This window comes from Giraffa tippelskirchi, chromosome 9 (genome assembly GCF_054371585.1).
Source record: "Giraffa tippelskirchi isolate mGirTip1 chromosome 9, T2T-mGirTip1v1.2.pri, whole genome shotgun sequence".
Lineage (NCBI taxonomy): Eukaryota > Metazoa > Chordata > Mammalia > Artiodactyla > Giraffidae > Giraffa > Giraffa tippelskirchi.
In genome coordinates, this window is record NC_137283.1 from 54,151,100 (window position 1) to 54,161,014 (window position 9,915).

A 9,915-nucleotide genomic window follows, 5' to 3' on the forward strand; every position below is an offset into this window, starting at 1 on the left:
GGTTATCTTGTAGCCATCTCCATCTGTGGTTATGGTATCTATGTAGTAGTTTCTGTGATGATGTTTTTTTTTTAATGATCTCTGGGAGGCCTTTGGAAATGGAGAAGCTCTGATCTCGCCTTTGACAGGGCACCAAACGGGGTCCTCATGACTTTGATCCTTCACACTCCCCCCATCTGAATGTCAAGATGTTTAGGTCACTCTTCTGGCTTGCTAGCTCTGTGCCTCCCCCTCCATCTATCAGCTAGAGATATCTCACCCATCTTGATCCTGCCTGGTGGATGATGTGAAAGGAAGAGATGCCTCTTACGAAAACTTTTAAAATTGCTGTGAGAATGCCCTTGCTGCTGCTAAGTCGCTTCAGTCGTGTCTGACTCTCTGCGACCCCGTGGACTGTAGCCCACCAGCCTCCTCTGTCCATGGGGATTCTCCAGGCAGGAATACTGGAGTGGGTTGCCATCCCCTCCTCCAGGGGATCTTCCCGACCCAGGGATCGAATCTCTGTGTCTCCCGCATTGGCAGGCGGGTTCTTTACCACTAGCGCCACCTGGGAAGCCCCTTAAGCTGCTTGAAATATGGACCAGCCTGCTATGTGCAGATGGTATACTGGCCAGTCCCCAGGGGCCCTAAGTAGGCTACACCATGAGTGAAAAGTCCTAGCGTTTCACAGTGAACAGTGGGAACACACACGGAGCAGCCCTGACAGCAGATGATGGATAATTTCAAAGCCTGATTTATTATCATCCATGAAAAACTTGGGAGTACGGAAGACTAGAAATGGGCTTCCCTCATAAACCTGTTAAGCTGTGCTGTAGAAAACAGATAGGGAGGCAGGGAATGGGCGTGTGACCAACCAGAAAGTGCCTCACCTAAAAGCCAACCATGTTACTTTTAAACTCTACGAGCTAAACTAAACTCCTAGCCAGCTTGTGACCCCAAATCTTGGTAATGAATAGTCACTAACATTCACGGAATCTTTATCGAATGCTGGGCTTAAATGCTTGGTACTTGACACGCGTGTGCTGTGTGCTTAGTCGCTCAGTCATGTCTGACTCTTTGCGACCCCGTGAACTGTAGCCCACCAGGCTCCTCTGTCCATGGGGATTCTCCAGGCAAGAACACTGGAGTAGGGTGCCATGCCCTTCTCCAGGGGATCTTCCTGACCCAGGGCTCGAACCTGGGTCTCCTGCATTGCAAGCAGATTCTTTACCAACAGAGCCACCAGGGAAGCCCGAGTGATACAGAGTTCTCACTTAATTCTTCCCAAGGTTCTCATACAGGCCTTGTCATCCTCACTGTCTAGCTGAGAAGCAAAGCTTGAGCTAAGTGGCTTGACCAAAGTTACACTGTTAGAAAGTGATAAATGAATGGGGTGGAAAATAGGTCTGTGCAACATATGTAACAAAAGATGAGTGTCCACAAAGGGTTAATGCAAAGTGGGAAAAATCATCAACCAAATAGAAAATAGGCCGAGGTTCCCAGGAAAAGGAATGAATCACCAGTAAGTATTCAAAAGAAAATGTTCAGCCTCATGGGTAAAGCAGTGTGTTAAATGGGGGGGGTGGGGGGGTGGAATCTGTGGTGAAAGAGAATTTTGTCTACTTCTATGCAAAGTATTGGGTTGGCCAAAAAGTTCATTCAGTTTTTTCCCAACAAACTTTTTGGCCAACCCAGTAGTTTTGTTTGCATAACTCTATGTATGTAAGGATATAGAAATGAAAACCACATTAAAACTGTTCCCAGTAATTACTTCTGGGAAAGGGAGTGGGAGGGATGGTGGTGAAAAAGGACTTTGATGTTTGATTGTAAAGTATGAATCTCTTAAACATGAATGTATCTGTGTATCTTTAAAAAAATCAAAACCTGTGTTTTTTTTTTTTTAAGTAATAGGTCCATTGAGAAGAAGCAGGAAAGAGTTGACAATGTTTCCTCATGACAGATTATAATTTAGGATTGCCTTAGAAGGCGATCTGAGCCAAGTTTGGACTACCCGTTGGGTTTCTTCCCACTCTGGATTTCTGGGTGTGGTGGTCAGATGGATGTCCCCCTGCCCCGGGGGTAGGGGTGGTACGTGGGGCAGTGGGCTTGCAGCAGCTGGGGCCACCTGTTCAGTTCAGCCCCTGACTTATCCTCCAGCCTTTGGGAGCCACTCTGTGTGCCAGGCCAGGCGGTGGAGGTGTCCTCGGTCAAGGGGGCAGAGCCTGTGTTGTAACAGAACAGGGAGCCACGTGTGGGGGTGAAGAGGAGGAAGCCGCTCTGAGCAGGCAGTTGGGAAAGGCTGGAGGAGGCGCGGTGTCTGGGCTGAAGGAACAGTATTGGCAAACACCACCCAGGTGACAAAGGCCAAGGCAAGTGGTTTCAGCAGCGGATGAGAGCCTCGGACTGCTGCAAGCATGCTGGAAGAACGTGTGAATCAGAGACAAAGTTAACAGTAGTTTTGAAAGATTCTGAATGCCTGGCTGAAGGTTTACCCTGTGGCTGCAGGAAGGTGGCGTGGTGTAGTGACCCACCCTGTGTTTAAAGGCAATTGTAGCCCTTTCGCAATGAACCAGTAGCCTCTTTCTCCTGGCATTTGGCTGGCCGAGAAACGCTGTCCAAGGTATTTGGTCATTTGCCTTTTTGATCCTGTAATGGAGGAAGCTCAGGTTTTTCTTTGATCTGTGAGGGGAGGGTATGGTGAGAGCATAGGAAGCTCTGAGTTCAGTTCATGTACATAAATAAGTCACTTCTGGCCTGAGAACCCTTAAAGGGATCTTCTACAGCAGGAGTCCTTAACAGCTTATTTAGGCTTCTGTATTAAAGAATGCTTAAAAATGTCCAAAACATTCTTTTAGAAGACTCATTTCAGTCGTTGTTGAGGCAATTAAAAGGTACAGCAAACCACGAAGAAAATAAATTATAATAACCACTATACCTTAGAGGTGGTAAGGATGAGATTAAATAATTGTACAGTACCTCACCCAGCTCCACAAACGGTCTCGATTCTTCATGTTATTATTAATAGACTGAGAACTTTTTGAGGACATGGACCTCTCTCACTCATCTGGATCCCATCAGATTATGTCCTGTCTCTCATTCTTACCTGATGAAGGAACCAGGAGCCAGAATTTGGGCTCTCTGTTGCCAGCTCTAGATCATACGTTGGCTTGGGGAAAAAAAAAAAAAATCAGTATGTGTCAACAATACTCTGACCATAGAAACGACAAGAGAGAGGAGCCCATCCCTAGAGAACAGGAACTAGCAAATGGATGCAAGTACAGTGGGCCAAGGGGCTAATGATAGAGTCTACTGGTGACTGCTTTTTATATATTTATTTATTATGTATTTGGCTGCATGGGATTGTTGGCTGTGGCAAGCGTTAGGCTTCTCTCTATCTGTAGCACAGGGGCTTAGTTGCCCCCGAGGCATGTGGGATCTTACTTCCCTGATCTTACTTCCCTGACCAGGGATCAAACTGGCATCCCCTCCATTGGAAGGCAGAGTTTTAACCACTGGACCACCAGGGAAGTCCCTACTGGTGACTTCTTAACCACAGGTAAGGATGGTGCTGTGCTCGTGGCCATGTCCTCAGGGCCTGGTTCAGCGCCTGGCACAAGGTGAGTGCTCTTTGAAAAGTGGGATTTTAGGTCATTTCAAAGAGGGCCGGTGGGACCAAATCCAGGCACTCTTAATGCTGTGACCAAAGATTGAGTTCTCCATTAGGTACAGTAGTCACTCGGTGGTGCTGTGTTTTCCTGATGGAGATACAGAAGCCTCTTATAATCCGTGATTGGCAGTGTGGGAAAGTAAAAATAAATGTAAATTTCTCCCAAGTTAAAAAAAGTGCAGTTTTTAAGTTGCTACATATAGAATCCCTAGTCTGTGCCAGGCACAGTGACACTTGTTTTATTTCTAATTCTTAACAGTTGCTCTGAAGAGGAGATGGTGTAATTGCCATGTTGCAGATGAAAGCAAACTCAGATAGGTGTTCAGGTTTTATTCTCTGGGCCAGTCATTTCACTAGTGAATAGCAAAGGCAGAATTTTGACTCAAAGACCCTGAATCTCACTGCTTTATGCACCGGAAGCATTTTTTTTCCCTCTGTTACATTTTCAGTAGGTATCTTCCAGAACATAAGTGAAACACTTCCTAATGAAATTCATTTAATTATCATGACCAGGTTGCCAGCCCAGAGAAGCTGAGTTGGGTAATTGGAGTGTTATGCTATTTGCCCCTGCCCTAAAATAGCCCAGACTACTGTACTTAATCTTTTTTGAAAATAGAAGCTTTATTGAGATAACATTCAGTTTACTCATTTAAAGTGTTCTGCTCAGTGGTCTACTGACAGTGGTGCATCCAACATCACTAATTCCAGACCATTTTCATCACCTAAAAAACCTTCCACCCATAAACTCTCACCCTGCTATTCTCCCAACCCTAAGAACACTAATCTACTTTCTGTCTATAGGTTTGCCTCTTCTGGACATTTTATATAAATGGAATCACACAGTACGTGGTCCTTTGTGACTGGCTTTTTTCACTTAGGACGTTATCAAGGTTCATCTGTGTGGTCTCATGTTTCAATACCTCATTCCTTTTTACTGCTAAATAATATTGCATTGTATGGATACACGTTTGTATTGATCCATTGGTTGGTGGATATTTGGGTTGTTTTCACTTTTTTTTACAGGCTTCCTCGGTGGCTCAGTGATAAAGAAATCTGCCTGCCGATGTAGGACATGCAAGTTCAACCCCTGGGTCGGGAAGATCGCCTGGAGAAGGGAGTGGCAACCCACCCCAGTATTCTTGCCTGGGGAATCCCATGGACAGAGGCGCCTGGCAGGCGACAGTCCGCAGGGTCACAGAGTGTCGGACACGACTGAGCGACCTTCACGAGTTTACCTGGATCCTCAATGACCAGGACTTGTTGGGTCCCCACCAGTAAGTGCGATAGGTGCTTGGGCTTTGTGACTGCTGATCGAGTAGCTTTGAGACTCTTGGTGCTCAACACCAAGATTTTATTTAAAAGAAAGAGAGAGGAAGGAGAGAGAGAAGGAAGCCTGGCTTCCCACAAGTGGTGTGGCCGTGGACTTGGCCCAGGTCCTCAGGCAGGCGTCCCTGACGCTCCCTTCACACCTTGTCCTCTCTGCTCGTCTTCTCCTTCACGTGTGGTCTTCTGCTCCCTTGCAGTGACCTCCCTCAACCCTACTTATCTGCCTGACAGCTCCTACTCTTGTATTTAACTCTTTATTAAGGAAATTTTCAAACGGACCGTAAGTGAATAGTGTCCTAAACCTCAGTCATCAGTCACCAACTTGTGGTCAGTCTTGCCTCATCCACACACCTGCCTTCCCCTCCCGTCTCCCCTCAAACTAGATCCTTTGGGAGGAAATAACCAGGTAGCATACATTATTTGTCCTTTTGGGTTTTTTTTTTTTCTGGTAAAAAAAAATTTTTTTTTTTTACTAAGGTGTAATTCATATGACATAAAATGAACTTTTTTTTTTTTCTTATTTCAAGTGAGTTGGTTTAATTTCAGGCGGTACAGAGATCAGGATAGAACACAGACTGAAGAACACACTTTGGCAGGATTCTGGACTAGGTTTATGTGGACCTCGTAGCTGAGGTAGAAATGGCTGAGAAGAACTAAAGACAAGATGAACCAGTGTGTGATTTTTTCTTTTTTTTACAAAAGTTTATTCTTACATGTAGAATAGGTTCCATGACACTTACTTCTAGCTATAGGTGGCAACAGATACTATGGCAGTGAATCCAGGCGTTTACGCAGGAAAGGAGCTAAGGGTCATCATCGCCTCAGGCACAAGGAACAGCTTCCCTTTTGGCCAGATTTCTCCATTCCACCGGCGGCCGGGGGCCTTTCCCTGAGGCCTTCGCTTTTAGCTCCTTCCCCTCTTCCTCCTGTTAGTGCCTGAATGCCTTATCTTCCCCTTTCGTCTCTTGTTGCTTCTTCAGCTGCTTCTTGGGGTTCCTGCCGCCTTCATGGCCCCACGAGGCTCCTGCCACTAAAAGGAACAGCATTCAAGTGAACAGCTCGGTGGCGTTTGGCAGGTGGTGGGGTCACAGTGCGGCACCGTCTAGTGTGACAGCAGTGTCCTCGCCCTGGAAGGAAACGCCGCACCTGATGCGCGGGTGTCCCCCACGTCCCCCGCTTCCACCCACTGCAGCCACCACCCTGGGCTCTGTCCTTGTGAGCTTCCCAGTTCTGGAAGTTCTCTACAAATGGAATCATCCAAAACGAGACCTTTCTGTCTGGCGGCTCCTTTCCCTCAGCGCGTTTTCAGCGTTCATCCGTGCTGTGGCGCGGATCAGCATTCCACTCCTTCCTGTGGCTGAACCAGATCCCATCGTAGAGGCAGGCCACGCTGCACCGCTTGATGGCTGTTGGACCGTTTCCACCGTCTGGGTGCTATATATTATGTAGACACCATGCAGCCATGGACATAGGTCCGCATGTACTGGTTTGAGTCCCTGTTTTTAGTTCTCTTGGGGTGTACGCCTACGAGCGACCATGCCGGCTCACGTGGCAATTCTGTGTGTGACCTTCTGGGGACGTGAGCAGCCTGTCCCCTGTGAAGCCTGCCCTGACTCCCTCACGCACACTCGGGGGACCCCGGCTTTGCCAGCCCCTCCGTTACAGCAGTCCCCTCACCAAATGGCGTCTTTGGTTTGCCCATGGTTTTTGCCACGCCACATGGCTTCCTCCGGTAACCGAGCCCTGGGTTAGGAAACACCCTCCTCCGTTCCTTCTCGCCGCGCCATTCAGGCGAAGTAATCCCATGATCCTGGCTCAGGAGACGGACAAGTAATTCCAGGCAGGGCAATCAGTGTCGGTCTGGAGGCTCTTGCTGGCTGAGTTGGGAAAGAGAAACTCTTCTGTTTGTTAACCGACAGGGACCCTGTGTGCCCAGGGCTGCCAGGAACACAGCCCGAGGTCAAGAGGGAGGGAGGCAAGGCCAAGACAGGGACAAGAGAAACAGGTTCCTGACAAACCAGTTTGACTCCTAGATGCAGCCATGCTTGAAGCCAGTTTCAGTTCTAGAAGCTCCCAGTGCAGGAGCCAGTGCCCGCGTGCTCACACGCTTCAGTCATGTCCAACTGTCTGCGACCCCTTGGACTGTAGCCTGCCAGGCTCCTCTGTCCATGGGATTCTCCAGGCAAGAACACTGGAGTGGGATGCCATTCCCTTCTCCGCGGGATCTTCCCGACCCAGGGATCGAACTCGTGTCTCCTGCACTGCAGGCAGATTTTTTTTTTTTAACTGTCTGAGCCACCAGGGAAGCCCAGGAGGGTGTCGTGAGTTACCTAGACAGGTACCCAGATCAGCAGCCAACAGGCAGTACTCAGTGCAAAATCAACCGGCCTTGCGGGTATCCTGGACGCCCTTCGCCTCGCCTGACAAATGCTTGCTGTCACTTCCACCCCTTCGCACGTGCTGTTCTCGCTGCCCTGTCCTCCCTCCGTCTGCTTAGGCGTTTCTCTTCCTTCGGAGAGCCCTGCTTCTCGGAAGTCTTCCTGGAGCAGCCCTTCTCCCCACTGCCCCCAAACAGACCAGGAAGCCGTCTCCAGTCCCTTCTCCGTGTCTGGGGCCCGGCGGCAGCTGAGCAGGCCTCCGTGATAACACCGTGAGTGGTGGTCGAGCAGTGACATGACTGTCAGCCCCACTGGGACTGGGAGGGGACCTGGGAGGGGCCGGTGTCTGCTCCGAGACCTCGGACTGTCAGTGGTCTCAAGAGTGAGACAGTCAGCGGTGGAGGTAGACATCTCCTGGACGGGGGACAAGTACGCAGAGACACCTGCGTCTGCAGGGAGGCCGGCCTGACACTTCAGAGCCAGCTCCCTGGACCCACCCATCGGAAAGCTGCAAACTGCTTTCAGAAACACCGCAGCCTCCTACACATTCAAAAACTGACATCGACAGTGTCGAAGCCAAAGTGGGTGCACAGGGGTGTTTTAAATATTGACACTGTAAGCGCACAGGGACTCCACTGGCACTCGTGTGAACAGACACAAACAAGCTCCTCGTATTTAGAAGGTTTCGTCTCCGTTTTTTCTCTCTGAAACTTGTCTTCAGTTCCACTCCTCTCACAAAGTTTTTAGCCCAACATAATTTGTGGGCTTCCCTGGTGGCTCAGTGGTAAAGAATCCACCTGCCAATGCACAAGACACAGGTTTAATCCCTGGGTCAGGAAGATCCCCTGGAGAAGGAAATGGCAACCCACTCCAGTACTCTTGCCTGGAGAATCCATGGACAGAGGAGCCTGGTGGGCTACAGTCCATGGGGTCGAAGAGTCAGACACCACTTAGTGACTAAACAACAACAATACACTTAAAGATATGTATATATTTTTGACTTTGCTGAGTCTTAGCTGTGGTATGTGGGATCTGGTTCCCTGACCAGGGATTGAACCCGGGCCCCTTGCATTGGGAGTGCAGAGTCTTAACCACTGGACCCCCAGGGAAGTCCTCAACAGTATATTCTCATGCCTGAAATTCGCTTACTGATCACACTATCTTCTCTGTAAAAACAACTATGGTTGTAAACTGGTTTTAAATTTTTAAAAATTTTCTGTGATCCTAAGTCACTAAGTGCAAACTGTTATTCTGGAAAGGTATGATTACAAATACTAGCACGTGATTGATCAAAACTATAAATATTATAAGTTTTGATAGATACTGATTACACAAAGTATTACTACACATGACACTTTTAATGATTTAATTGGATTTCCTCCATCTTGTGTACCAGTGGATAAGTATTACTTATTTCTACAGCTCCATCTCTTCTTCATTCTTATTTTTACAGCTATAAGCACTCAGAAATCTTGTCACATAAATAAGGAACAGAAAAAAAAGGAAAGAGTACTGGAGTAATGTTAATTATGTTAACTCCCTTTGCCTTTTATGCCAGAAATCAATAGTAATCCATCATAAAGAATTATTTTTTGTTGCTACTTGGTGATTGGTAAATGAGGGTTCCTGTTATTATTTGCGCATGCTTCCATTTTTCATAATAAAGTTAAAGACATTATGATTACTCTCTGTTAGTTGACAAAAGGATTGGGCCCTCCTGCCCTTTTGTTGCAAGCAAGAAATGGAAACCACTGGGCCAACCAAAGGATTTATCTCCCAGTATCGGCAGCCCTTACAGTCCTCCCTCTCCAGACCCAGGCAGGTCTTCACCTGGCCTTGCCAGCTGGGGACATTTGCCTTTGTTTCCCAAAGCGAGAAGGTGTTTCCTCAAGGAGTCATTTGAAACCCATGGTGGATGGCTGGGGCGCAGCCCTTGGCCAAAGGACCTGGAGAACTGGTTCAGGCTAGGAAGAATGAAAAAGAAAGACTCCATCTCAGGATGTAAGTGCATTCTCTGGCCGCTCTGGCCTCTCCCACACACCCTGCCCAGAATCTGCCCAGAATCAGTAGAGAAGACCTGAGTGGGACCTGCTCCGGGGCCATGTGGTTAAGGAGGGTGAGGCTGGAACTCTTCACATGTATCTTTTCCAAATACTTCAGCCTGAGAAGGCTTAGTGAATACATTTCATTTAATATAAAAACGAACACCTAAATGTGATCCGGGATTTGGAATGGGGGTGGGTACGGGAATGCTATAAAAGGCCTTGTTGGGACAACTGGCAATATTTGAATAATATTTTGCAGAGTACATAATAGTCTTGCATCCCCATTACATCACCTGATCTTGAAAGTTCTACTGCGGTTGTGTAATAGAATGTCCTTGTTCTTGGGAAACACACACTGAAGGATTTAGGGTTCAAGGGGCAGCACGTCTGCACTTTACTCTCCCCATGCTTGGTGGGGGGTGGTACTTGACTATGCATAGCTGGGGGCCTTGATGAATCTGAGTTAAGAAAGGGGTCCTAGAGTTCTCTGTACTAGTCTCACAGAATTTCTCTGTAACTT

The 9,915-nt window shown here is 47.8% G+C and overlaps 1 non-coding gene across 1 annotated transcript; it reads left to right on the plus strand.

Annotated features, from left to right (window-relative positions):
• Positions 1–3,624: 3,624 nt before the first annotated feature.
• On the plus strand, positions 3,625–3,751 carry LOC145522121 (small nucleolar RNA SNORA25). The gene has a single exon (XR_014065933.1). It is a non-coding gene; the product is annotated as a small nucleolar RNA SNORA25 (small nucleolar RNA).
• The last annotated feature ends 6,164 nt before the right edge of the window (positions 3,752–9,915 follow it).